Below are 26867 nucleotides of genomic sequence, written 5' to 3'. Positions count from 1 at the left end.
AACGTGCTTCACTAGGTTCCAGTGGGGCTTTTGAACTAAGAACTCATTACTACAATAAACCCTACACCATCTATGATGTACAATATAAAGTTACCTCTCCTTCTTTTTAAGCTTAATCAATATCTTGCATCTTTTGTATTTGTCTTGACCCGTGTTTTGTGTCGGACAGAGAGGACATATATTCACAACAATGGATGTTTCAACTACACAACCACGACTCCAACTCGACACCATTGTAAGGTCCGTTATCTGTATCCAATTCCCTATGTCTATATGTTTGCTTGGCGCAACACATAAATGCTATGGGATAGGGGGCACGGCTTCCATTTTTTATAAATTTTGGAGAGACCACAATGCTAACTCTCCACCATACTTTTGTATGGCACTTCTGCATGACGTGCACTGTATATTTAGCATTTTCACTTTGTGCCTCACTGCAAAACAAAATGTTTAACTATTTACAATGCTTCTATGTACCTTGATTCAAGTACTGTCCTCTAACTTGCACAATTGGATGACACCCGTACACAATTACCAGGTCGGTAGTGCATTTCAATTTTTAGTTTGTTGATGCTTTTTGTATTTTTTGAGTTCGTCAATGCTTCCTTAAGTTTAGTTTAGCCACATGTTTTCCTCGCTAAAGCATGCTTAATCTCGACCATTGAATCTCAATATCAAATAGACACGCACTTCTTTTCTCACAATTCGACAATTTAAGTTATGTATTACACTACTTTGCACTCTAAATATGTTTACATTATTCTTAGGTGGTGGATGTGAATCTACGTACGTCCTTGTTTGGCAATGCATGTTACATATTGCAGCTCAACGTTATCCTTTTCATAGCCATTCTGTAGCACGAGGACAAGTCATACTGTTTTCCTCCTCATATATGTTTTGCACTAGGTTGTGTGATCAACAGCCAAGAATCCCATTGACTGTGACAACACGTAATACTCTCTCTCTCTCTCTCTCTTATTCTCTCTCTCTCTCTCTCTCTCTCACGCACGCACACTCTCGTTTCATGAGAAATAAGAGAAAATTGAATATGCTTGATTTGGAGAATAAATACACATCCATTTCATTTTTAAAATTTTGTCAATGCCGTGGAATTGGATCATGTTACAAACAGCTATAGAGGTAATTAGTCATCATATACGCAATTTTGTTTAAAAAATTTGTCAATGCCCTCTGTACTTCGTTTACTTTAGTGCTAGATGCTTGATGTCAATCTATGTATGCCATGTTAGGTTCTACAACAATTCCCACCAAGCAAGACTAGTTGGCCTTCAGAAGGACATATAAGAGTAGGTGGAGAAGTGGTGCACTTTCTAGACCGTTGATTAAGAATCACGGATTGGCAACACATGTCAGGTGAGCTTGTTTTATAATGTATATGGGTCTTTTCATCATTTTAACTTGGTCCCTTTTTTTAATGCTCAATTGACTTCTTTGTTTTATAAAGGTTATATATATTTTGTATAATATGAATGGGTTTTTCCATCATTGTAATTTGGTCCCTTTATTTAATGCTCACTTGACTTTTCTTTATAAGATTATATTTTTCTTTTATAATGTAAGTGTCTCTTTTCATCATTGTTATTTGGTCCCTCTATTTAATGCTCACTTGACTTTTAAAAAAAAATCTTTGTTTACTTTATAAATGGGTCTCTTCATTTAAGGATCTAATGACTTTCTTGTCAACTTTTTGATTTAAAACGTACTTTTTTATTTTTTTCTTTTCATTTACTGACAATTTCTAACGAAAAACTATAAATTGTCTTTAAACGAGAGAACTTTTTCACCACTAAGCATTTTTTTAAAACTTTTGATTTTGATATACAAATGTCACCTTATTACTTTAGTGCATATATTATTATTATTAAGGATTAGCTTTAGATTTTTTTCACAACTAAGATTTTTTTTTCAACTTTTTTGTTTTGATATGTAAATGTCACCTTGTTACTTTAATGCATGTATTATTATGAGGGATTACGTTTAAACATTTTCAATATTGATTTGTATCCTCTTTTTTTGTGCAAAACTCACTATTGTGAGTGAATTATATTGATCAACCCAAAAAATTACAAGGTCTTGCCATGCTCATGTTGAGCCATGACATCATCCAGGGACCATAATTACATCGGCTATTTGGGCAGTCACCCCTAGCGACCGTCCCCTTGTCCTTCATACACAAGGTCAATTATCATGTTCTTGTGAGATCTTCTATTTACCAATGGCCAAGATTTTCCCCCTTCCTAGGCATTCCATTTGCTAACAACAAGGCACAAGTAGTCCTAGACCAATCCTCCGAGTTTTTCTTGCGCCCAAGCGTCCATATTAGCACTTTGCTTTCTTGTATAATTTTTGCGAAGCTTGCCATCTCAAAACCTCCTTCAAACACACGACGGCTCCTTGTCATACATTACGTAAGAAGAAGTACCTCACGATTTGAGGGCTTATGAGGAGGGCAAGACTACCTGAATTCTTACCTCCAAGGAATAGATCAGTCTTGAAAAAACCAGTTTTCCATGTTCTTTGGACCCACTTGCATATTTTCCCTGCAAGGCCTTTGATAGTCGGGCATTCCATGAATAGGTGGGCCAGATCTTCACTAGCCAACCTGCACCCCAAGCATCGATCTGACCCAATCCCTCTCTCCTGAATCTTCACCCCCGGCGGTAGAGCACCCCAAATTACCTTCCATAAAAAGAACCTTCATGTGCTGCGGAACCTTTTGCTTCCAGATGTTCTCCATTACTTGCTCCCATCTTTCCTCTGGCCACTGTTTTTTCCATATCTTGTTAAGGAGGCCCGACCAATTCTTCTTATGCATCATTGTATGATAAATGCCTTTAGGATGGGTTTTCCATAAGAGACTGCTTTCGGGTCATTTCCAGGCATTCCAATCAAACTCCGAATCACAGATTGGCATCACTATTTTTTCAAGCTCTTGCATCACTTTGTTGACAAGCAAGACCTCCAAGCTATGAAGTTGGTAGTGGGTAACCAGAAGGCCAATGGTTTTCCAGCTCTTGTTGTCACTGTCCCAAAAGTGCCCAAGTCGATTCAAACCCTTATTATTCAGCCTCCTGGCTGTTTCTATCCAATAGGGATTTTGTGGAGGATCTATACCTCTGGAAAGCCAGGGGGACCAATGCAAAATGGAGTTCTTGAAGTATCTGGTTTCTTCCCCCTACTTTAAGACACCTGCTGCTCTATTTCATTTTTTACCAATTCTCCTGAGCTACCCCTTAGTCTTAGGGTAGACCACGTCAGGACTAGTAGTTTTTCATGAACCTGTACGCCTCTCTACTTTCCACCTTTCGAGCCAAGTTTAACTGCTTCTATCATATCTCTGATCATGACAGCCCAAAGTTGATCCTGTTTAGCCAAGGAAACAACAAATTTGGCGCAACAAGCTTCTGCAAGGGCCACAGGGTTGAGAATTCCAAGGCCTCCTTGATTCACCAACCGAGCAACTGATTCGCAACAGACCCATTGCCATGGCCTGGAGGATTTTGTGTTGTTTGTCCATAAAAACCTCTTTACTGATTTTAAGAACTCTTTCCAGTGACACTTAGCCATCTTGAAGCGGGCTAGTGAAGGCAATATAAGGGATCATAAAGGCATTTATCGCTTTTATCCGACTTGTGAAACGGACAAGAGCATACTCCCACCTACTCATTTTTGTTTTGACTTTTTCAAGTACCCACTCAAATCTTCGCTTGTGAGTTACGTCCACCCCCAAGGGGGCTCTCAGATGTCTGAAGGTATTCCCTTTTGTGACAATCTCCCCCGACTAGTCAGAAGGGTCAAATGAGTCATTTTTCGACAGGGCGATGGGCCTTGACTTCTCTATATTACACTAGGACCCCGAAGCTATTGAGAACATTTGGACAATCTTCAGAGCTTTCCTGATGACCTAGGGACACTCCTTCAAGGAAGAGGAGAGAATTGTCTGCAAATAGTTTTGCTAGTAGTTGGTTATTTCCTGGTAAAGCGAGGCCTTGCAAGTCCCCCCGTTTTGCACTAGCTTCGAGCGTTGTGATATTATGGATTTCTTTCATTTAATAGCATGCATCATTTTATTTTGTAATTTGTTCTATTGATATATTTATACAAGAATTAGATCAAATCTTAAACTCTCACTAATATTTTACATGCTTTATGTTTTCATGAGGTCAATTAATATAACACTCATACATAAAGACATAAGAAAAAGCGAAGATTTTTTGTGCAATTCTTTTATCATTGAATTAAATTTTTGGATGTTCTCCATGTGACATTTGAATGTTTTTTAATTTTAATGTGTGCATATGGGAGTGCCCCCCACTCTCTCACTTAGTTGGAGTCCAGGTGGCTCACTCTCTCTCTCTCTCTCTCTCTCTCTCTCTCTCTCTCTCTCTCTCTCTCTCTTTTCTGTGGGCCTTCGTAAATATTTACCTTGTTTTTTCCTGGAGGTCAAGCACCTTCTGGTGTCACTTGAAGACAACGGATTGCTTGGCAAAGACGACTACCCCACTGCATGTGTGCACCTCACATCCAATCACCACGCTTCAAGGCGGTCTTTTGGACACTCCTGAGTCCTGACAGGCGATCACGATAGGGGACTACCAATTTCCAGCTGTTTAAGTGATTGACTACCATTTTCCAGCTGTTTGAGCGATTGATCGCGATCTATGATGGGATGGATCGTGATTTAAACTCACAGCTTATGAAAAAGGGTCAAAGAGGAGCAGAGAGACAACAATGCCAGGTACTTCAATCAAGCCCACGCACACAAACCACCACAAACAACCCTCAACCCGCTTGGGGGTGAAATCACATAGGAGAACCCAGAGCGGCTTTGAAAACTCACAGGCCAAAACCAAAGCGAGATACCGCTACTCTGCACCCGCCATCGCTACTCCATAGCTCATTTACCCTGCATCCGCCATCACCGGTCTTTATTTAAGTGACTTAGAGTCAATACATGTCTTGCTTATCTCTATGAGCTTCCCAAGATTGATAACGTCATAATCGTCCCATCTAATGTGAGCTAAAAACCATGTTTAGTAGGAGCTAAATTCTGTGTCAAAGCCTCAAACGCTCATCAAGCCAAACGGCCTTTGAAGATTGAGAGAAGATGAAGTGTGCGGAAAATAACTTGTTTTGTCCATAGTTTAGCATAGAGGAGCTTTGGACCTGTGGAGAGGAAAAGAGGAGCCCTAAAAGGAGCCTGTCTGCAAAGCAAAATTGATCATAGACAAGCTTTGCATAAGCCAAATCAACCCCCATACTCTTGTGTTTGGCAAAAAGACCTACCTTTTTGGTTCTAAATCTATGCATGAGGGGGGGCTAGAGGTTGCTTGCGCCATACTCAATGAGTGAGCTCCCTCTTTGGTAACCTTTCCACCCATTAGCTAACAACATGCACATTGTTCCCCCAAGTTAGGTGCCTTGTTCACACTTCTCCCTTTCGGCTAACCATTGTGCTCACTTTCAGAGACATAAGGGACCAAATGTAATGGCATTTTGGTCCATAAAATCTTGTGGAAATCCTGAACAAATTCCATAGGCAAAGAGGCATGTGTAGACAAACCACAAGAGAGCAACCTTCTCCGACACGAACTATCGAGTAATGTGAGCTACATGCATGCTCTAGCTGATCAAACGCAACAGCAAGAGCTAAAGAATCACCACTATTTGCAAAGCTTTCGACTGTTAGCATAGTTGTGTGGTGCTTGAACTTTCTGACTTCTTTTCACTTCTAGCTACTTCTTCCCTGCGCCTTTGTGCACTCAGCTTATGTAAGCATCTCACTTCACTGGATAAGGATCCATTATCAATTTCATATTACGCAATTCTTAATTTGATAAAGGAAGGCCAATCCTTCCTCTCTCTCTCTCTCTCTCTCTCTCTCTCTCTCTCTCTCTCTCTCTCTCTCTCTCTCTCTCTCTCTCTCTCTCTCTCTCTCTCTCTCTCTCTCTCATCAGTGGAGCAGCAAAAACGAGGTGTGGGCAGCTCGAAAGTTGAGGGCTAGGGCGATGATAGCTCCAAGTCCAAGTGCTACCACCATGAAGCGATTACATCGCGACTCACAAGTTGTCGCCTTCTCTCTCTCTCTCTCTCTCTCTCTCTCTCTCTCTCTTCCTTTGATTGCACAAGGAAATGGTAGCTTTGATGTGTGTGTGTGTGTGTGTGTGTGTGTGTGTAGTATATCTTTGAGGTCTCTTGGCATTGTATGAATGATGATAAATTAACTGATTCTTCTTCTCTCCCAATCTTTTTGCAAGTCACAATCAAATACACACTTAGTTCGAATGGATGTTAAGGAGGCTACAAAGATCAAGTGGTGCATGAAGCTCTCTATCTTCATTACGGTGATCAAGGCTGCCCCAAAGTAGTCAATTGTTTAATTTATGTGGCATTGTCCCAAAAGAAACGTTGCACCACATTTTCAATAAGATGTCTATTGGGGCTATGTGTAGAAACAGTAGGCATGCTGTTACGAGACTGGGCACCCTCGTGTTGTAGTGGTTAGCTGCAATTGGGATAGCTGGGCGTAATGGTTAATTATGTGCTGTCTATTTATTTTACTAATTGAGTTGATGATGATTTTGTAGAGTGGAATGCGGGAGTTGATGAAGAGGCGACGGCAACTACTCTTGGCCACTTTATATTTGCACAGTATCTTAGAACATCATTTCAATAAGCCACTATGGCTCTGTAAATAGTTGTAGTGGGAACACCCCTTATGGGTCATGCAAGAACTAATGAGCTTCACTCATTTGCAAAAGTAAAGTGGTTGTAAAAGAGGGGCCTCAATTTTTGGCACCTTAAACTCAAAATAATATATTAAATACCAACTCCACAAGAGAGGTGCAGTGGAGTTTGGGGCTAGATTTAGGCCTTTCTCTTGCAGATTCTCTTCTCTACTCTCTTAAGCTATGGTTATTTGTTGTGTACTCTCTAATCTAGTCTCCATCTCTTACACATCTCTTACACTCTCTTACAAGCATGTCTATGTCAATTCTATGTTTATTGTGTGTGTGTGTCATAGTCTAGGTGAGTGTGTGTGCTTGGAAATTGGAAGAAGAGGTGGACAGTTTAATGGTGATGGCTTGAAAGCTTGTGTTGAATATTCTAAGTGGTTGATCTCCCCCTCTTCTCCCAACAGTGGTATCAGAGCGTCAGGTGCGAGGATTAATCGGCACCAGATTTCCGTTCTAAGAAGGAGTTCCTCTAATGGACAAAATTTCAATTGCAATTCATCAACCTTGCAATTCAAAGATTCAAGGATTTGTGGCAATTCCAAAACTAATTGATCGAATTTGCAAAAGAAATTTTGCTTGGGCATCAATTGTCGGCCAATCGGCAACTCTTTGACAACCGGCTTCTAGTTTCCACTTCAGGACGAACAAGAACGGGTATGTTCAACAGCTAAATTCAAGCATTAGCTAATCTTGAGTATATTTGAAGATACGGACCAGAAGGTGAACCTATTCGGAATTGAAAGTAATCGAGAAGCTTCAATTACGACTTTGAAAGAGAAGTTGAATTGGGTAAAAAGAAATCGGCAAGAAAAAGGTAAAAAACTTGGAGAATCGGACGGGTTTTGGCTTCGAACGATTGGCAATTTTCAAATTTGGTAATTTGCCTTGCCTTAAGCTTCCTCATCCCCAAACTCCATCGGTTCAATTCTGCTGCGGGAAGGGTTGCCTAACAGCAAGTTTAGCTCTCGAACGAAATTTTCTTGGCTTCTAACACAATTGTCGAGACCGCGTGGGAAGCAGCACCTGCAGACCAAAAGCTGCCTCGTCGACCTGCTCGAAAACAGTCGAAGCCAACATCAAAAGGGACGCCTTGCCCGAGGGAGTAACTTTGCCTCCTGGCAAGTGCACAGCCGAGGCCTACACCGACCTGCCAATCCCCATCTTCCCCTACGGCGCTGTCTTCGTCTGTGTACTCGCTGCCATGCAGACCTTTTCAAATTCAGGCTCCCAAAAGTAAGGCCTCACTTACTCGACCGGCCGCCCACTATAGTTACCCAATTTTTTTTTAACCACAACCCTCCAAAGGACCTTTCACATGCTACCTTGGCCGCCTGATGGCAATCATACCTCCCGACTCTTTGGCCGTTGAAAAAGTCCACGTACCCCACTGAAGACGAAGTTAAATTGTGCTTCGGTTGGCTTCCAACAACATTTGAAATTGCCAGTCATCTTAATTTATACGGACGATTATTTTTTAAGAATCCTATCCAAATATTACAGCAGGCGGCAATCAAAAGCCGCACATCATTAGAAATTATCTGCTACAACACAGGGCACGGATCGGGCTATGATCATATCATAAAATTATCAATTATATTATCATTTGGGGGTAAGGGAGATCGGATGCTACAAAATTCGACCGGCTAGATGACGCACAATCGGACTGTCTCTTCTCTGGCAATTTCCTAGCGCACCGCCATTCTGGACTGGACGCCACTGCTCTTTTTCAGCTAAGTACATTATATTTTTGTTATTTATTTTATTTTATTCCGCATATTGCATTTGTGAATATCACCAAATAGCCTTTTTAAGCATTACCATTTAATTATTTATTTATTTTTTAAAAGAAAAAAAAGCAAAGAAAAAAAAAGAAAAAAGAAAAGCACGCCATCATGGCACATCTTCCTCATGCACCCACGATTGCAGAGCAGCTTCAAAATTTGCAGCAGTCACTCACATAAACGCATGCGAAGGCAAGAACTTGAAGATAAATTATTGCATTCTGCACGCACTGAATCTGCACCGGCATCCAAGAAAAACAAAATTAGCAGAAAAGCCTTCACTTTCAAAGATTTTGATGGTACTAAAGATGCTAGTACGGTTCTAGCATGGGTTAGTCAACTAGATGACTATTTTCATGATGAAGACTTTCCCGAGCGTGAAATGGTAAAGTGTGCATCCAATCATCTCACTAGTAGCGCTGCATTGTGGTGGAACGCCACCAAACAACATGGAAGAAAACCACGCACATGGAATGCATTTAAAAAAGTGTTTTTGCCCCAATTTTTCCTCACACAGTACAAAGCTAAAGCACGACGTCAATGGGATTTAATTTGACAGGGTAGAAATGAAGATGTACATGGTTACACTGACCGTTTTTGGAATTGTCTAATTAAATTGCAAGCTATTGAACATGTCAGTCGCAGGAAATTCAAGAGAAAGTACATATCAGGCTTAGCACTTTGGAGAAGAGGGGGAGATCGACCACTTAGAATATTCAACACAAGCTTTCAAGCCATCACCATCAAACTGTCCACCTCTTCTTCCAATTTCCAAGCACACACACTCACCTAGACTATGACACACACACACACACACACACACACACACACACACACACACAGTAAACATAGAATTGACATAGACATGCTTTTAAGAGAGTGTAAGAGATGTGTAAGAGATGGAGACTAGATTAGAGAGTACACAGCAAATAACCATAGCTTAAGAGAGTAGAGAAGAGAATTTGCAAGAGAAAGGCCTAAATCTAGCCCCAAACTCCACGGCACCTCTCTTGTGGAGTTGGTATTTAATATATTATTTTGAGTTTAAGGTGCCAAAATTTGAGGCCCCTCTTTTACAACCACTTTACTTTTGCAAATGAGTGAAGCTCATTAGTTCTTGCATGACCCATAAGGGGAGTTCCCACTACAACTATTTACAGAGCCATAGTGGCTTATTGAAATGATGTTCTAAGATACTGTGCAAATATAAAGTGGCCAAGAGTAGTTGCCGTCACCTCTTCATCAACTCCCTGCATTCCACTCTACAAAATCATCATCAACTCAATTAGTAAAATAAATAGACAACACATAATTAACCATTACGCCCAGCTATGCCAATTGCAGCTAACCACTACAACAGGAGGGTGCCCAGTCTCGTAACATCTCTCCCACCAGGGATAGCAACTTTCCTCAGTTGCTCAATAGAGAAATCAACTGGACCGTGAGTGATGGAAAGTGTGGAGAAGGTCGGGAAAGTTGCGAAAAAACTTTTCAGGCATCCATTTGGCATCCTCTCTAGGGTGGCCCTTGAAAGTCAAAAGGTAACGGTTATAAACCATTCCAGTGCGTGTAGTGGTGGTCTCATGGTCAACTATTTTGTCACGGATGAGTTACTCTTCTTGGTCTACAAGTGAAGGTGGGTCTTCATAAATGTGGTGTGTAGGTAGGGGTCCTCGGAATGGGCATAAAAGACTAATGTGAAAGGCATTGTGAATGTGCCAATGTGCAGGTAGGTCTAAATGAAAAGAAACATCGTTAATGACATCTGAAATTTTGAAAGGTCCAAAAAACGAGGAGCAAGCTTAACAAAGACATTAGTATCAACACTGTTGATCCTTCGTTTTTTGATGCGAAGTAAAACATGATCACCTTCTTTCAATTGGTGTGCCTTGCGGTGCTTGTTAGCATGCTTGGTGTAAAGTTCTTGTGAGTGTTTAATGGCAGAATGCACACTTGCATAAATATCATGAAATTCAGTAGTGAAATCATCAGCGGCAGGCACAACATTAGAAAGACGTGAAGCAGGAGTAGGAAGTGAGTGACCATATACAATTTCAAAGGGAGATTTACCCGTGGCAGTGTGAGTGGTGTTATTGTATGCAAATTGCAAAATATGTAGGTAGTCATCCCATTTCTTAGGTTGAGAGGAAACATAAGCCTTCAATAAGTCAATAATAGTGCGGTTGGTGACTTTGGTTTGACCATTAGATTCAGGATGAAATGCAGAAGTGAAGTCAAGTGTAGTGCCAAGATTTTCAAATACAGTAGTCCAAAAAGCACTACAAAATTTTGAGTCTCGATTGGAAATAATCACTTTAGGCAAACCATGATGTGGAAAAACAGTCTTCAGAAACAAAAGTGCTGCTTGATGTGCTATGAGTGTTTTCTTACATGGAACAAAGTACGCTTGTTTAGAGAAATGATCAATAATAGTCCATATCATGTCATGTTTGTGTGTGGTGAGTGGGAAACCAATAACAAAATCCATGGAAATATGTTCCCAAGGTCTTTTAGGAATGGGGAGAGGGTGTAAAAGTCCCAATTTCTTACCTGTAGCTGCTTTGATTTTTTGGCAAATCAAACAAGTTGACACATACTGTTTAACGTCCATTCTCATAGCAGGCCAATAGAAATCACGACATAAATTTTGAAAAGTGGCAGCAAATCCTCTATGTCCAGCATAAGGTGGTTTGTGCAATTCTTCAATAATTAATGTACGAAAAGGTTTAGTCACACACAATTTTTGTTTGAAATAAAGAAAGTTTTCTTGAATAGTGTATTCGAGGAATGTGTGTACAGAATTATCAAGCATGTGCAACCATGTCGTTTTGAAGTCAGCATCATGTGCATAAGTGTCAGGCATAGTGTCAAATGAAGTTCCCGTAATGGTTGATAGATGATTAAGTGAGGGTCTTCGACTCAAAGCATCGGCTACAACGTTTTCTTTACCAGGTTGGTATTGAATGTTGGGCTGAAAAATTTGAATAAAAGCGGCCCACTTAATATGTCTATCATCTATTAAGGGCTGAGAAAGTAAATATTTGATACTTTGTTGATTAGTTTTAATGATCAAGTCAGTACCCATTACATAGTGTTTCCAAATTTTCAATGCATGTACCACAACAGTCAACTCTTTATCATAAGTACTGAACTTTGTTTCAGACGGTTTGAATTTACGACTTTCGAAAGCAATTGGATGGTTATCTTGCATAAGGACTGCACCGATACCTTTCCCACTAGCATCAATGACTACCACAAAGAATGGTCTTTCAAAATCAGGCAATATCAATACAGGTGCATTATTCAAAGCATGTTTAAGTGCATTAAATGAGTTTTCTTGCAAATCAGTCCATTCATAAGGTGTGTTTTTCTTCAACAAGAGAGTCAAATAATGTGCTTTGTAAGCAAAATTACCAACAAATTTCCTGTAATAGCTACAAAGACCAATAAAAGATTGTAGCTCGTGCAAGTTTTTGGGTCTAGGCCAGGATTGAATGGCTTCAATTTTCCTTGGATCGACATGTATTCCCTTACCCGATACAATATGTCCCAAATATTCAATTTGAGATTGGAAAAATGAACTCTTGTCAGGATTTAAATACAAGTGATTTTGTGCAAGCAGATCAAATACACGTGTTAAATGTTGCTTATGCTCTTCTTCAGATTTACTGAATACCAAAATGTCATAAAAAAATACAATCACAAAATCTTGATGGTCAATGAAAATGCGATTCATCATGCGTGTGAATGTAGCTGGTGGATTTTTCAAACCAAATGGCATGACAAGAAATTCATAGTGCCCAGTTTGTGTTCTGAAAGCAGTTGTGTAGACATCATGTTCAAACATTTTGACTTGGTGATAGCCTGATTTAAGGTCAATTTTGCTAAAGATGTGTGCGCCTTTCAGTTTGTCTAGTAGATCATCCACTCTAGGAATAGGAAATCTATTCTTAATGGTGATCTTGTTTAAAGCCCTGTAGTCGATACACGGACGAAAGGTTCCATTTTTCTTCTTAACAAAAAGTACTGGAGCTCCGTATGGTGAACTACTAGGTCGGATTAGGCCTCGGTCAAGTAAATCAGTGATTTGAGTTTGTATTTCCTTATGTGCGGTAGGATTTACACGATAAGGTGCTCTACAAGGAGGTTCACTACCCGATATGATGTCAATTTTGTGGTCTTCGGGGCGTGATGGTGGAATTCCAAGTGGCAGATCATGCATGAAACAATCTTTAAATTGTGAGAGAAATTCATCGTGTGTGGAATTACGTGAAGTTTCAGTTTCAGCAAAAATTTGGTTTACCAAGATTAGATTTTCCCATGTTTTCGAGTTGCTCGTTTGGCTTGAGTGTGAGAGAGGAGTGGAAATTTTTGTCGTGCCAGTGTTGCTTGGATGGAGAAAGTTTTATTATTATGAGTGAGAGACATTGTACGTGTTTTATAATTAATCAACGGGTCAAATTCGTGACGAAATGGCATTCCCAAAATCATATCGAGTCCATGCAATGGTGCTACCAAAAATGTACGTGCTTGTATGAATTCACCAATGCAAACTTCAACATTGACTTGAGTTTTACAATTAAAACGTTGATTATTTAAAACAGTTTTGACCTTGTGAGGTGATGAAATTTCAGAGAGTGATAGTTGCTGTGCCAATCGTGTGGAAATGAAATCATGGCTACTACCATCATCTAGCAGAATGGTGACATTTTTACCCTTAATAGTGCCTTGCACTTTAAACAAAGTTTGAGGAGATATAGGAGTACCTGAGGATGGGTTGTCATCGTTATCATAATCAGGATCATATCCCTCACCGTAGTTAACTTCCACTTCATTGTCGTCGGGTGTAGCATCTTCGATGAGGTTAAGAGTAGCTCCGTTGGGGTGGTTGTTGTTGAAGGGTTTCTGATTTGAATTCCTGCTGACTCCATTTGAATGGCCATTGGATTGACCATTGCCCTTAGCATGACCATTTGGGCACTAATCTGCATAGTGACCATACTGAAAGTATTTAAAACACTTCACCTTTTTGTTACCATTAGAAGTTGGAGGAGGACGTTGGTTGAAAGAATTTTGGTTGCCTCGTTGCCGGGTGCTGTTGTTGTTGTTGCTCGTATGAGGTTGAGCAGTGGTAGGAGGATTGTCAAATCTTCGTCTTTTGAAAAAAGTACGGCTTTGGTGTTTATTTCTGTCAAAGTTAGGAGAAAAAGGAGGTCTCTTGTTGCGGTTAGTGTTAGCAGGTTGATCAATGTGAGAGGAATGTCCACCTTTCTTCTTTTCTGCGTTGAGAGCCAAGTTAATGGCCTTTGACAGAGAATCTGGTTCAAACATATCTACCTCATCACTAATTTATAGTGCCAAGCCTGATATGTACTTTCGCTTCAATTTCCTGCGACTGACATGTTCAATAGCTTGCAATTTAATTAGACAATTCCAAAAACGGTCAGTGTAACCCTGTACATCTTCATTTCTACCCTGTCGAATTAAATCCCATTGACGTCGTGCTTTAGCTTTGTACTGTGTGGGAAAAATTGGGGCAAAAACACTTTTTTAAATGCATTCCATGTGCGTGGTCTTCTTCCATGTTGTTTGGTGGCGTTCCACCACAATACAGCACTGCTAGTGAGATGATTGGATGCACACTTTACCATTTCACGCTCGGGAAAGTCTTCATCATGAAAATAGTCATCTAGTTGACTAACCCATGCTAGAATCGTACTAGCATCTTTAGTACCATCAAAATCTTTGAAAGTGAAGGATTTTTTGCTAATTTTGTTTTTCTTGGGTGCCGGTGCAGATTCGGTGCATGCAGAATGCAATAATTTATCTTCAAGTTCTTGCCTTCGCATGCGTTCATATGTGAGTGACTGCTGCAAATTTTGAAGCTACTCTGCAATCGTGGGTGCATGAGGAAGATGTGCCATGATGGCGTGCTTTTCTTTTTTCTTTTTTTTTCTTTGCTTTTTTTTCTTTTTTTTAAATAAATAATTAAATGGTAATGCTTAAAAAGGCTATTTGGTGATATTCACAAATGCAATATGCGGAATAAAATAAAATAAATAACAGAAATATAATGTACTTAGCTGAAAAAGAGCGGTGGCGTCCAGTCCAGAATGGCGGTGCGAAAGGAAATTGCCAGAGAAGAGACAGTCCGATTGTGCGCCAGCTAGCCGATCGAATTTTGTAGCATCCGATCTCCCTTACCCCCAAATGATAATATAATTGATAATTTTACGATATGATCACGGCCCGATCCACGCCCTGTGTTGTAGCACATATTTGCTAATGATGCGCGGCTTTTGATTGCCGCCTGCTGTAATATTTGGATAGGATTCTTGAAAAATAATCGGCCGTATAAATTAAGATGACTGGCAATTTCAAATATTGTTGGAAGCCAACCGAAGCACAATTTAACTTCGTCTTCAGTGGGGTACGTGGACTTTTTCAACGGCCAAAGAGTCGGGAGGTATGATTGCCATCAGGCGGCCAAGGTAGCATGTGAAAGGTCCTTTGGAGGGTTGTGGTTGAAAACAAATTGGGTAACTATAGTGGGCGGCCGGCCGAGTAAGTGAGGCCTTACTTTTGGGAGCCTGAATTTGAAAAGGCCTGCATGGCAGCAAGTACACAGACGAAGATAGTGCCGTAGGGGAAGATGGGGATTGGCAGGTCGGTGTAGGCCTCGGCTGTGCACTTGCGAGGAGGCAAAGTTACTCCCTCGGGCAAGGCGTCCCTTTTGATGTTGGCTTCGACTGTTTTCGAGTAGGTCGACGAGGCAGCTTTTGGTCTACAGGTGCTGCTTCCCACGCGGTCTCGACAATTGTGTTAGAAGCCAAGAAAATTTCGTTTGAGAGCTAAACTTGCTGTTACGTAGCCCTTCCCACAACAGAATTGAACCGGTGGAGTTTGGGGATGAGGAACCTGAAGGCAAGGCAAATTACCAAATTTGAAAATTGCCAATCGTTCGAAGCAAAAACCCGTCCGATTCTCCAAGCTTTTTACCTTTTTCTTGCCGATTTCAAAGCCTTGCCGATTTCTTTTTACCCAATTCAACTTCTCTTTCAAAGTCGTAATTGAAGCTTCTCGATTACTTTCAATTCCGAATAGGTTCACCTTCTGGTCCGTATCTTCAAATATACTCAAGATTAGCTAATGCTTGAATTTAGCTATTGAACATACCCGTTCTTGTTCGTCCTGAAGTGGAAACTAGAAGCCGGTTGCCAAAGAGTTGCCGATTGGCCGACAATTGATGCCGAAGCAAAATTTCTTTTGCAAATTCGATCAATTAGTTTTGGAATTGCCACAAATCCTTGAATCTTTGAATTGCAAGGTTGATGAATTGCAATTGAAATTTTGTCCATTAGAGGAACTCCTTCTTAGAACGGAAATCTGGTGCCGATTAATCCTCGAACCTGATGCTCTGATAACACTGTTAAGGGTGAAAATGTCACCATTCTGCTAGATGATGGTAGTAGCCATGATTTCATTTCCACACGATTGGCACAACAACTATCACTCTCTGAAATTTCATCACCTCACAAGGTCAAAACTGTTTTTAATCATCAACGTCTTAATTGTAAAACTCAAGTCACTGTTGAAGTTTGCATTGGTGTATCCACACAAGCACATACATTTTTGGTAGTACCATTGCATGGACTCGATATGATTTTGGGAATGCCATTTTGTCACGAATTTGACCCGTTGATTAATTATAAAACACGTACAATGTCTCTCACTCATAATAATAAAACTTTCTCCATCCAAGCAACATTGGCACAACAAAAATTTCCACTCCTCTCTCACACTGAAGCCAAACGAGGAACTCGAAAACAGGGGAAAACATATCTAGTCTTGGTAAATCAAATTTTTGCTGAAACTGAAACTTCACGTAATTCCACACACGATGAATTTCTCTCACAATTTAAAGATTGTTTCATGCATGATGTGCCACCTGGAATTCCACCATCACGCCCCGAAGACCACAAAATTGACATCATACCGGGTAGTGAACCTCCTTGTAGAGCACCTTAGCGTATAAATCCTACCGCACACAAGGAAATACAAACTCAAATCACTGATTTACTTGACCGAGGTCTAATCCGACCTAGTAGTTCACCATACGGAGCTCCAGTACTTCTTGTTAAGAAGAAAAATGGAACCTTTCGTACGTGTATCGACTACAGGGCTTTAAACAAGATCACCATTAAGAATAGATTTCCTATTCCTAGAGTGGATGATCTACTAGACAAACTGAAAGGCGCACACATCTTTAGCAAAATTGACCTTAAATCAGGCTATCACCAAGTCAAAATGTTTGAACATGATGTCTACAAAACTGCTTTCAGAACACAAACTGGGAACTATGAATTTCTTGTCATGCCATTTGGTTTGAAAAATCCACCAGCTACATTCACACGCATGATGAATCGCATTTTCATTGACCATCAAGATTTTGTGATTGTATTTTTTGATGACATTTTGGTATTCAGTAAATCTGAAGAAGAGCATAAGCAACATCAAGACTTCACTTCTGCATTTCATCCTGAATCTAATGGTCAAACCAAAGTCACCAACCGCACTATTATTGACTTATTGAAGGCTTATGTTTCCTCTCAACCTAAGAAATGGGATGACTACCTACATATTTTGCAATTTGCATACAATAACACCACTCACACTGCCACGGGTAAATCTCCCTTTGAAATTGTATATGGTCACTCACTTCCTACTCTTGCTTCACGTCTTTCTAATGTTGTGCCTGCCGCTGATGATTTCACTACTGACGTTCATGATATTTATCCAAGTGTGCATTCTGCCATTAAACACTCACAAGAACTTTACACCAAGCATGCTAACAAGCACTGCAAGGCACACCAATTTAAAGAAGGTGATCATGTTTTACTTCGCATCAAAAAACGAAGGATCAACAGTGTTGATACTAATGTCTTTGTTAAGCTTGCTCCTCGTTTTTTGGACCTTTCAAAATTTCAGATGTCATTAACGATGTTTCTTTTCATTTAGACCTACCTGCACATTGGCACATTCACAATGCCTTTCACATTAGTCTTTTATGCCCATTCCGAGGACCCCTACCTACACACCACATTTATGAAGACCCACCTTCACTTGTAGACCAAGAAGAGCAACTCATCCGTGACAAAATAGTTGACCATGAGACCACCACTACACGCACTGGAATGGTTTATAACCGTTACCTTTTGACTTTCAAGGGCCACCCTAGAGAGGATGCCAAATGGATGCCTGAAAAGTTTTTTCGCAACTTTCCCGACCTTCTCCACACTTTCCATCACTCACGGTCCAGTTGATTTGTCTATTGAGCAACTGAGGAAAGTTGCTATCCCTGGTGGGAGAGATGTTACGAGACTGGGCACCCTCCTGTTGTAGTGGTTAGCTGCAATTGGCATAGCTGGGCATAATGGTTAAATATGTGTTGTTTATTTATTTTACTAATTGAGTTGATGATGATTTTGTAGAGTGGAATGTGGGGAGTTGATGAAGAGGCGACGACAACTACTCTTGGCCACTTTATATTTGCACAGTATCTTAGAACATCATTTCAATAAGCCACTATGGCTCTGTAAATAGTTGTAGTGGGAACTCCCCTTATGGGTCATGCAAGAACTAATGAGCTTCACTCATTTGCAAAAGTAAAGTGGTTGTAAAAGAGGGCCCTGAATTTTTGGCACCCTAAACTCAAAATAATATATTAAATACCAACTCCACAAGAGAGGTGCCGTGGAGTTTGGGGCTAGATTTAGGCCTTTCTCTTGCAGATCCTCTTCTCTACTCTCTTAAGCTATGGTTATTTGCTGTGTACTCTCTAATCTAGTCTCCATCTCTTACACATCTCTTACACTCTCTTACAAACATGTCTATGTCAATTCTATGTTTACTGTGTGTGTGTGTGTGTGTGTGTGTGTGTGTGTGTGTCATAGTCTAGGTGAGTGTGTGTGCTTGGAAATTGGAAGAAGAGGTGGAAAATTTGATGGTGATGGCTTGAAAGCTTGTGTTGAATGTTCTAAGTGGTCGATCTCCCCCTCTTCTCCCAACACATGCCCACTGCCACATGCGCACTGCGTTGTTGGAAGTAGGTGAAATGATAGGGTGACAGGGTAGATATGGGTTAGTACAACAACATGGTGTGGTGGGGACAAATGTACTCTATTGATGACATCTGAGAATTGTCTTGTAACAAAAATGGACTATGAACATTGAGAATAGCCGAATTTAGAGAATTGTAGTGAGCATTTTTATGAGAATAATTTAAGAAAATAGAGGGAGAACTTGATTAGAGGTAGCAACATAGCCATTATACCTAATTAACTTGGCATGAACAATACTTTGCAAGAGAGAGAATTAGAAAAATTGACAACATTTGAGGACCGGATTTATGTGGAGCTGGTCCCCCCTCCAAAAGGCTTTTGTATTATAGCTTCTTCCATAAAGAGAGACTTGGTATAATACCAGCTTTGTGTCTTGAGACCTTGATGGTGCAATGAAGATAGAGAGCTTCATACACCACAATTATGCCCGTAACGTAATCTAATGAAATCATTAACTTGTCCGTAGCCTCAGTTCCAAGATCTCAAACACCTTCAAAGGTGGAGAGAGCTAGCAGGGATGAGGGTAGAGAAGAGGAAAAGGAAGTACCTTATGGGAAAGAAGTAGTGTCCTCTCATACCATTACTCATAGAGCCTAGAATAGCATAGTAGCATAGTAATGGAGATGAGGAAGATGGCTAGCATAGCATTGAAGCATGTCTCTTGGTTGGATTTGCATTCCATAGCCAAGAGTTGTTGGTGTAGGCTCTCAACTTCTTAAGATTGGAGAAGGAGATGGAGTTCTTGCACAACACACTACTGTAATGGAAATGGCCGATTAGCTTTGGGAGTAGAGGAAATTAGAGAAAATAATTTTGTGGAATTACTTTGTGAGCATAGAATATGATATTAGTTGAGGAACGGATTTATGTGGAGCCGGTCCCCCCTCCAATAGGCATTTGTATTATAGTTTCTCCCATCAAGAGAGACTTGGTACAATACAATCTTTGTGCTCCTTGTGACCTAGGTGATGCAATGAAGATGGAAAGATTCATGAATCACGAGCATAACATAAACTTTGCAAAAAGAATTAACTATCCCGAGCCTCAGTCCCAAGACCTCAAACACCTTTGAAGGTGGAGAGAGCTAGTAGGAAATGAGGGTAGGGAAGAAGAAGAAGAAACATTTCATGGAGAAAGAATTAGTTCCTCACTTATCATCACTCTTATTGCTAGCATACATAATAGCATAGTATTGAAGATTGAGAAGATGGCAAGCTTAAGAATTAAAGAATGGCTCTTGGTTGTATTTGCATTCCATAGCCAAGAGTGTTGGTGTAGGCTCTCAATTTCTCTACTTGCTTGGAGAAGGAGATGGAGCTCTTGCACTTTGCACTTCACACAATGAGAGTGTGTGGGAGAGTATATACCTCAAGCAACCCCCTAGCTTGCTTTGGTCCCCCCCCTGTTAGCTCATGCTTGAAGCTCATTGGACCCCTCTAGGCCTAGCCAATCACAAGCAAGAGACATGTCAAGCAAGCATGCTAGTCTTGGTACAAGTATCCCCCTTTCCCCTTTGAGAGAGAGGACTTGATAAATGCAAAAATAATTAATTAACCTAACTAATTTATCATTGGACCCCTTGGGAGGCCAACCAATAGGATTTAGGCACACCATGAGGATGAGCTTGACGATTGTCCCTTTTGCTTTCTTTGTACTAAGCTTGCCTTGTGTGAGGGTGTGTGTGTTCTCTCTCTATCCCCCTCTTGTAGGGCTCGCCCCCTCCTTGTGGGGATAGTTGTTGACTTTTTCACACCTTACCCCCAAGCACCTTAGTCAGCAAGCATGACAAAGAACCTCAAGCCTGGCATCTCAGGCTCCCTAGTCGACAAGCATGACAAGCACCTCAAGCTTGGGCAGGGTTCCCACCTGAAGCTCAACCCTAGCTTACCTCAGGTCAAAGGACTTTTTAACACTAACCTTTGGAGGTATTTAATGAAGCTAACCCTAAGGTCTTTAAGCTCCATTATCTAGCCTTGCTCTTTGATAGACCATCTCTCATTTGGACCCCTTTACCAATGGCCTTGTGTTGAGATAGATCTGAAAGCACATGCCTATATTCTAACCCTTGTTCGTGTTTATTCTCCCATATTAAATGATTAGTTTAATATAAGAAAATCATTTGGTTTGGTTAGATATTAGATTTTTTATGACAACACCATGAGAATGAGAGTGTGTGTGAGTGATGGGAGAAGGTATATGGTCAAGCACACCCCCTCCTTGCTTGGGTCAACCCCCTCTTCTAGGTCAAGCCTGAAAGTGATTGGACCTCCTCAAGCCTGGAAAATCACATCCTTTGTGCATATCAAGCAACAAGGGTAGCATTTAGGACAAGTGTCCTCCTTTCCCCTTTCAGAGAGAGAGGGCTTGAAAAATGCTTAAACAATTAATTAAATAAACTAAATTCTCATTGGACCCCTTTAGAGGTCAACCAATAGGCTTTAGGCACCTTATGAGGGAAACATGGGGAGGAGCTTGACATGTTTCCTTGTTGCCTCTTTGGACTTGGCTTGCCTTCAGTGAGTGTGTGTGTGTGTGTTCTCTCTCATGCCCCTACTTGTAGGGCTCGCCCGCCCTTGTGTATGGATGTTGTTGACTTTTTGGAACACCTCACCCCTTAAGCACCTTAGCCATGAAGCCCCTTAATAATCTTAGTCATAAAACATGACAAGCACCAGGATCACATTAATCATCAAGCATGAAAAGCACCTCAAGCACCTTAGTTAGCAAGCACGACAAGTACTTGAAGCACCTTAGTCAGCAAGCACGACAAGCACCTCAGTCAAAAAGCACGAGAAGCACCTCAAGCTTGGGCCGGGTTCCCACCTCAAGCTCAGCCCTAGCTTACCTAAGGTCCTAGGTCTAAGGACTTTTAACACTAACCTTTTGAGGTCTTTAATGAAGCTACCTCTAAGGTCTTTTAGGATCCATTAGTTGATGTTGCTCTTTGCTAGACCATCTCCCATTTGGACCCATTGACTTTGGTCCCGTGCTAAGATAAATCTAAAAGCACATGCCTATATATTAACTCTTGTTCCTATTTATTCTCCCATTAAATGATCAGTTTAATATGATAAAATCATTTTGGTTAGTTAGATATTAGATTTTAGGAAATTACCTCTCTCTTGAAATCATAGTTGTCCTTAACTATGAGGTAGAGAAGATAAAGCCTTAGTCATTAGTCTATGTTTCTTAGTGGGTGAAGAATCCTTTATCCTATGACATCATTCCAAAATGGACGACTAATCCATTTGGGGCTTGGGAGACTTAGCTCTCGCAAGCATTTATGCTCTTGAGTCCATTTCATTCTCCCAAAGTAGAGTGACAAATTCTACTTGGTGTTTGAGAGACGTCGTCCCCATCACAAACATGATTCTAAGCATGCATACTAATTAAATTTGTGCACAATAAAAAAAGAACTAGTCTTATAAGACAAAAACAATTTTCATTTAAAAAGTATTTACATTTTCTTACTCTATTGTAGCATTGTATGGCATTGACAAGGTTCATACTATCCTTAAGATGTGTTCCTTGCATCCATCCAACATCTTCAAAAGGATAATTTTTGAATTTGATAAGATACCATCGGATAATCTTACCATGTAGTACTACCTTGTCTTCATGCCGAAGGATAGCTTCAGGTTGTAGCACCTCTTCTTGGTCTTTTGATTTAGGGAGGGTCTTCAATAATTGGTTCATTTTGGTGGCTCTCCTTTGTAGGGTTTAAGCTTGCTCACATGAAAATCATTGCGTATGAGCCAATGGTTAGAAAACTTGAGTTGATAAGCCATCTCATCGATTGGCTTCAAAATTAAAAAAGGACCATAGTATCTTTTTCCTGATTTAGCATAATACTTTTGATGGCCCGTAAGATTTTTGCCCGTCGTTTGCCTCAATCGAGCCTTAGGAAATTTAAGTAAGACCCAATCATTTTCTTTGAATGTTAAGGACCTTCTGTGCTTGGTACAATAGCTTTTTGCCTTTGTTGAGAGATGAATATAGTCTCCTTAATCTTTTGAAAAGATTATTGTAGGTCATTGCTATACTCGTCGGCATCAAAGATCCCCGCAAAGATCTTCCCATGTACTTTAAGTAGCAAGGGACTTTTATATCTTCCCTTAATGATTGCTTTTCCCGTAGAAGTATGTACAGTATTATTGTACGCATATTGTACAAGAGCTAAGTACTTTTCCCATTGTGAGCGTTGATCTACTTTGGTAACATAAGTCTTTAGTAGATCGAGTATCGTAAGATTGGCTATCTCACTTTGGCCATCAGTTTATGGATGATAGGCCGAAGAAAAATTCAATCTTATTCCTAGCTTTTCAAAGAGACCTTTCCAAAAATTAATGGTCATTCTAGGATCTCTATCTGACACGATGGATGTTGGAAATCCATGGTGTTCGAAAATCTGTGATATGAAGAGAGTTGCCATTTGGTGTGTCTTAATAGTCTTTTTGATAGAAATAAAGTGTGATTGCTTGCTAAACCTATCGACTAGTGTCCATATTCCCATGGATAGACTTGTGTAATCCAAAGATAAAATCAATGGATATACTCTCCCATGGTGAATTTGGGATAGGCAATGGTTGGAGTAATCTAGGTTGCTTTCCTCTATCATACTTAGTCTTTTGGCATACTACACATTTTGAAACATGTACTCTTGTATGTCCACTTTCATGGTAGGCCAATAGATTTACGTTTCTACTCCTCAGAGAGTAGGTTGAATGCCTCTATGCCCCGCATAGGGAGGAGCATGGGATTTATACATGAGTTTCTCACAAAATGAGTGGGTAACACATAGCCTATTGCCGTGGAGAAGATAACCATCTTGCAAGGTGAATGGTTACTCTTTCTTCCCTAAAGCAAGGGATGACATTGTGTCTCTATAGAGAAAGTCGTTAGCATACTCATCTATCATATAAGATAGATCATTGTGAGTAGCTATAGACACTGCATTAACTTTTGGTCGTCGTGAAAGTGCATCCTCCACTTGATTGTGCTTACCCACAATGTGAGCAATATGAAAATTAAATTGCGAAAGAAAATTTTCCCACCTCATTTGTTTGTCGAAAAGATTGTTTTGTGTCATGAAGTACTTGAGACTTTGGTGAGAGTCTCCAATAAATAGTGCTTCCATGTGTCTAAGGCATGTAGAACAGTTAAAAGCTTTTTCTCATAAATGCCCAAGACTCGTTCATCCGTATTGAGGCGTTCATCTATCATATGCTATGGCATGCCCTTCTTGAAGCAAGATTTCTCCAAGGCAATCACCGCAAGCATCACATTGGACCTCAAATGACTTTGAGAGATTTGGAAGAGCATGAGGACTGGTTGGGAGGTAAGCTTCTCTTTGAGCTTGTGAAAAGAATTTTGCTCCTTAGCAGTCCATAAATACTTAACGTTCTTCTTTTTTAAGTCATGTAGTGGTCCTTCTATTTGAGAGAATTTTGCTATGAAGCGTCTATAGTATGTACACATACTGAGGAAAGCTTTTCCATGCATGGGAACCCCCCCATATATTTTTGCCCTTTTATCAAAATATTTCCCATTATATAAGTTACTTTTGATTTTTTCTTCCTTTTTCACAAACGTTTTAGCCTTTATTAAATAAATAATACTTATGCTAATCAATCACGATGTAGCATAATAAGTAAGCTTTCTTTGTTGATCTCTCTTTTGACCTTAAAAATATTAAATATATATATTCTAGTATTTTCTAATATATTTTTTTCATGTATGTATATTATTCCACTCTACCAAATATTTTATTCACTAGTTTTCATTTTCAAACCTCAACCCCACTTTCAAATTTCAATAATACCTCCATCTAGATGATTGCCAATCTTTTCAACACTCTAGGTCATGTTTCCATACACATGAAGGAGCTTACACTTGAAAGCAAGAGAGAAGTCCACTCAAAGGGGACCACCAAAAGACTTTTGCACCCACAAATAATACATTATTTGGCTGAATTTTTTAAGTAAAGAAGAACCCCGAATCTGAAGGAGCGTTCAACATGAAAGATGTAGCTCGTGATCTCAACTTTTAGCTTAATTTTTTTCAGAATTTTTGGAGTTATGAACACGGAGATATGATTTTTGTAGTGGACCCCAGTTTTCTCGTGTAATGGTGACACAGGCCATCCCCACTTTTCTTCCTTCTAGAATGGCTATGGTTCTACAAGTCTTCAAGCATGATTACAAGAGACAAGGCTCTTTTAATGAGGTCTTGGCTAGTGTAGAGTAATTCTATCACCATTTTTGGAGGATCCATCCTCATCAACAAATATCCGCCTTCGACAACCTCTCTTATAATTTTCTTACCTCTCTCTTCTCTCCATAATAAGCTTATGTCTATCCAAATCTAGACTATTGTAAATATTTCCTATCCTCTACATCCTACCAACATTCTCTCTTTTTCTCTCTCTATTGACTCTGGTATTTTAAATAATGAGGAGACAAGATGGGAGCCACAGTCACATGCACCCCATTTTCCTAGTCACCAAAGTGGGACACTCACCTCAAATAGAAATATTGCTAAATTCTTCCCTCCTTCCCTATATAAGGAGGCCATGAGAGCTCACTTGGGGGGGAGAACACACACACACACACACACACACACCTATCCATACACACTCTTGTGCTACATGCTTGTAGCATGAACCCTAATCACATAATCACAACACCATCATCATCACCATCACCATCACCATGCACAAAAGATGAGCACCACACCTCCACACCACTTGTAATTAAGGGTTGAAGGCACAATTTCAAGAAGAAGAAGGGTGGACACACTCATGATATTCCTCGCCATCAACTCCCATCTCTCCATTATGCCTCCTACGATATCGTTCCCTTCTCATTTTCCTGCCATACGCTACCTATTGTATTCATCTTTTGCAAGCAATCAACACACTCCATCTTGGTGCCATACTTTGTGTCGCTTTGGATACATCTCATTGTGAGTATGGTATATGCTTGTTCCTTGCCATTTTTTTTATTTTTATTTTTTGCTTCTGTTAAGGTGTGCGGATTCGCCACCTTTTGTATGAGAAGTGAGCATACTTGCATGTATCCCTGACCTCGTTATCTTCCTTACTACATGCACGCGTAGGGAGCCCATTCTGACTCACTCACCACTCCTCTCACCTTATTCTCCGACCACCCCATTCCACATTTGGGCGTGGATCTTGAAATTGTTTTCCATGCATGCTTCATTGTGTATATGTATGTGTCCTAGCTGCATATCTTGCTAGGTGGTGCCCCTATTGTGTATTCCCCATGATGAGGCCATTGTGCATAGTCTTGGTGTAGAGGCCACCGGGTCTATTTTTTTCACTTCCGCCTCTCATTTGGTGCCCCCACTGAGGAGGGCTCTTGAAACCCTTCAGTTTACAAGACTGAAAACCCTAAACTATTGTGAATGGATGAATGAGTATGAAGGATTTTCTAACTGGACGACAGAAGAAGAAGAGCTGCAAGCACAACTAGACGAACTCCGCATCTCCATCGAAGCTCGAGTGCCGAGCGTAACGGTAATAGATTTGAAGTGGGAGAGTCAACCAACGCGCCAAACCCAGTGGATATACATAGGCCAAGTGCCAAGAAGAAGAAGGAGGAGGTGGAAACCATGTCCGCAACCTACAACCAACCAACAACAACAAAATGGAAGGAGCTCTGCACAATAGAGAATCAACACTATTCTACTTTGAGAATCGGGTAACTCAAGTCACCGAGGTAATTATCATAGTCAGTTTTCAAGTCGCACCTGATGCTGCAGCATAGATAACAGAAGCGTTGGCTCACACTCTCACTAGAGAAACTAGGGATCTACTGAGTTTGTTTCAGGAAAGAACACCACCCTCTCCTACAAGCTTGGACAGTGACTAAGCACCTCTAAGCTTCACATGAATCAGGACAACCTACCTCAAGACAGATCACACATACCAACACGTGTATGCTCAATCAAGGTAATATTGGACTTGAAGATTCACTACCAGCACGTCATTGACACCATGCCGGGTGGGGAGCGATTTTTTGAGGTTCTAGCATCAGATCAGCCATTTGTTTTACCTTTGGTACAAGGCAATGTACCGTTTGAAGTTTTAATCTATGTCCTAGTATAATAGGGTATACACGCCTCCTTGTAAAGAAGAAAAAATTTTGCAAGTTAAGAAGTGTGTCTTTCTAGCTCTCTCTCAGTAA

This window comes from Adiantum capillus-veneris, chromosome 1 (assembly GCF_014529385.1).
Source record: "Adiantum capillus-veneris isolate H3 chromosome 1, ASM1452938v2, whole genome shotgun sequence".
NCBI classification, from domain to species: domain Eukaryota; kingdom Viridiplantae; phylum Streptophyta; class Polypodiopsida; order Polypodiales; family Pteridaceae; genus Adiantum; species Adiantum capillus-veneris.
The sequence above is the reverse complement of the archived record's forward strand: the minus strand, read 5'-3'. Positions refer to the sequence as shown.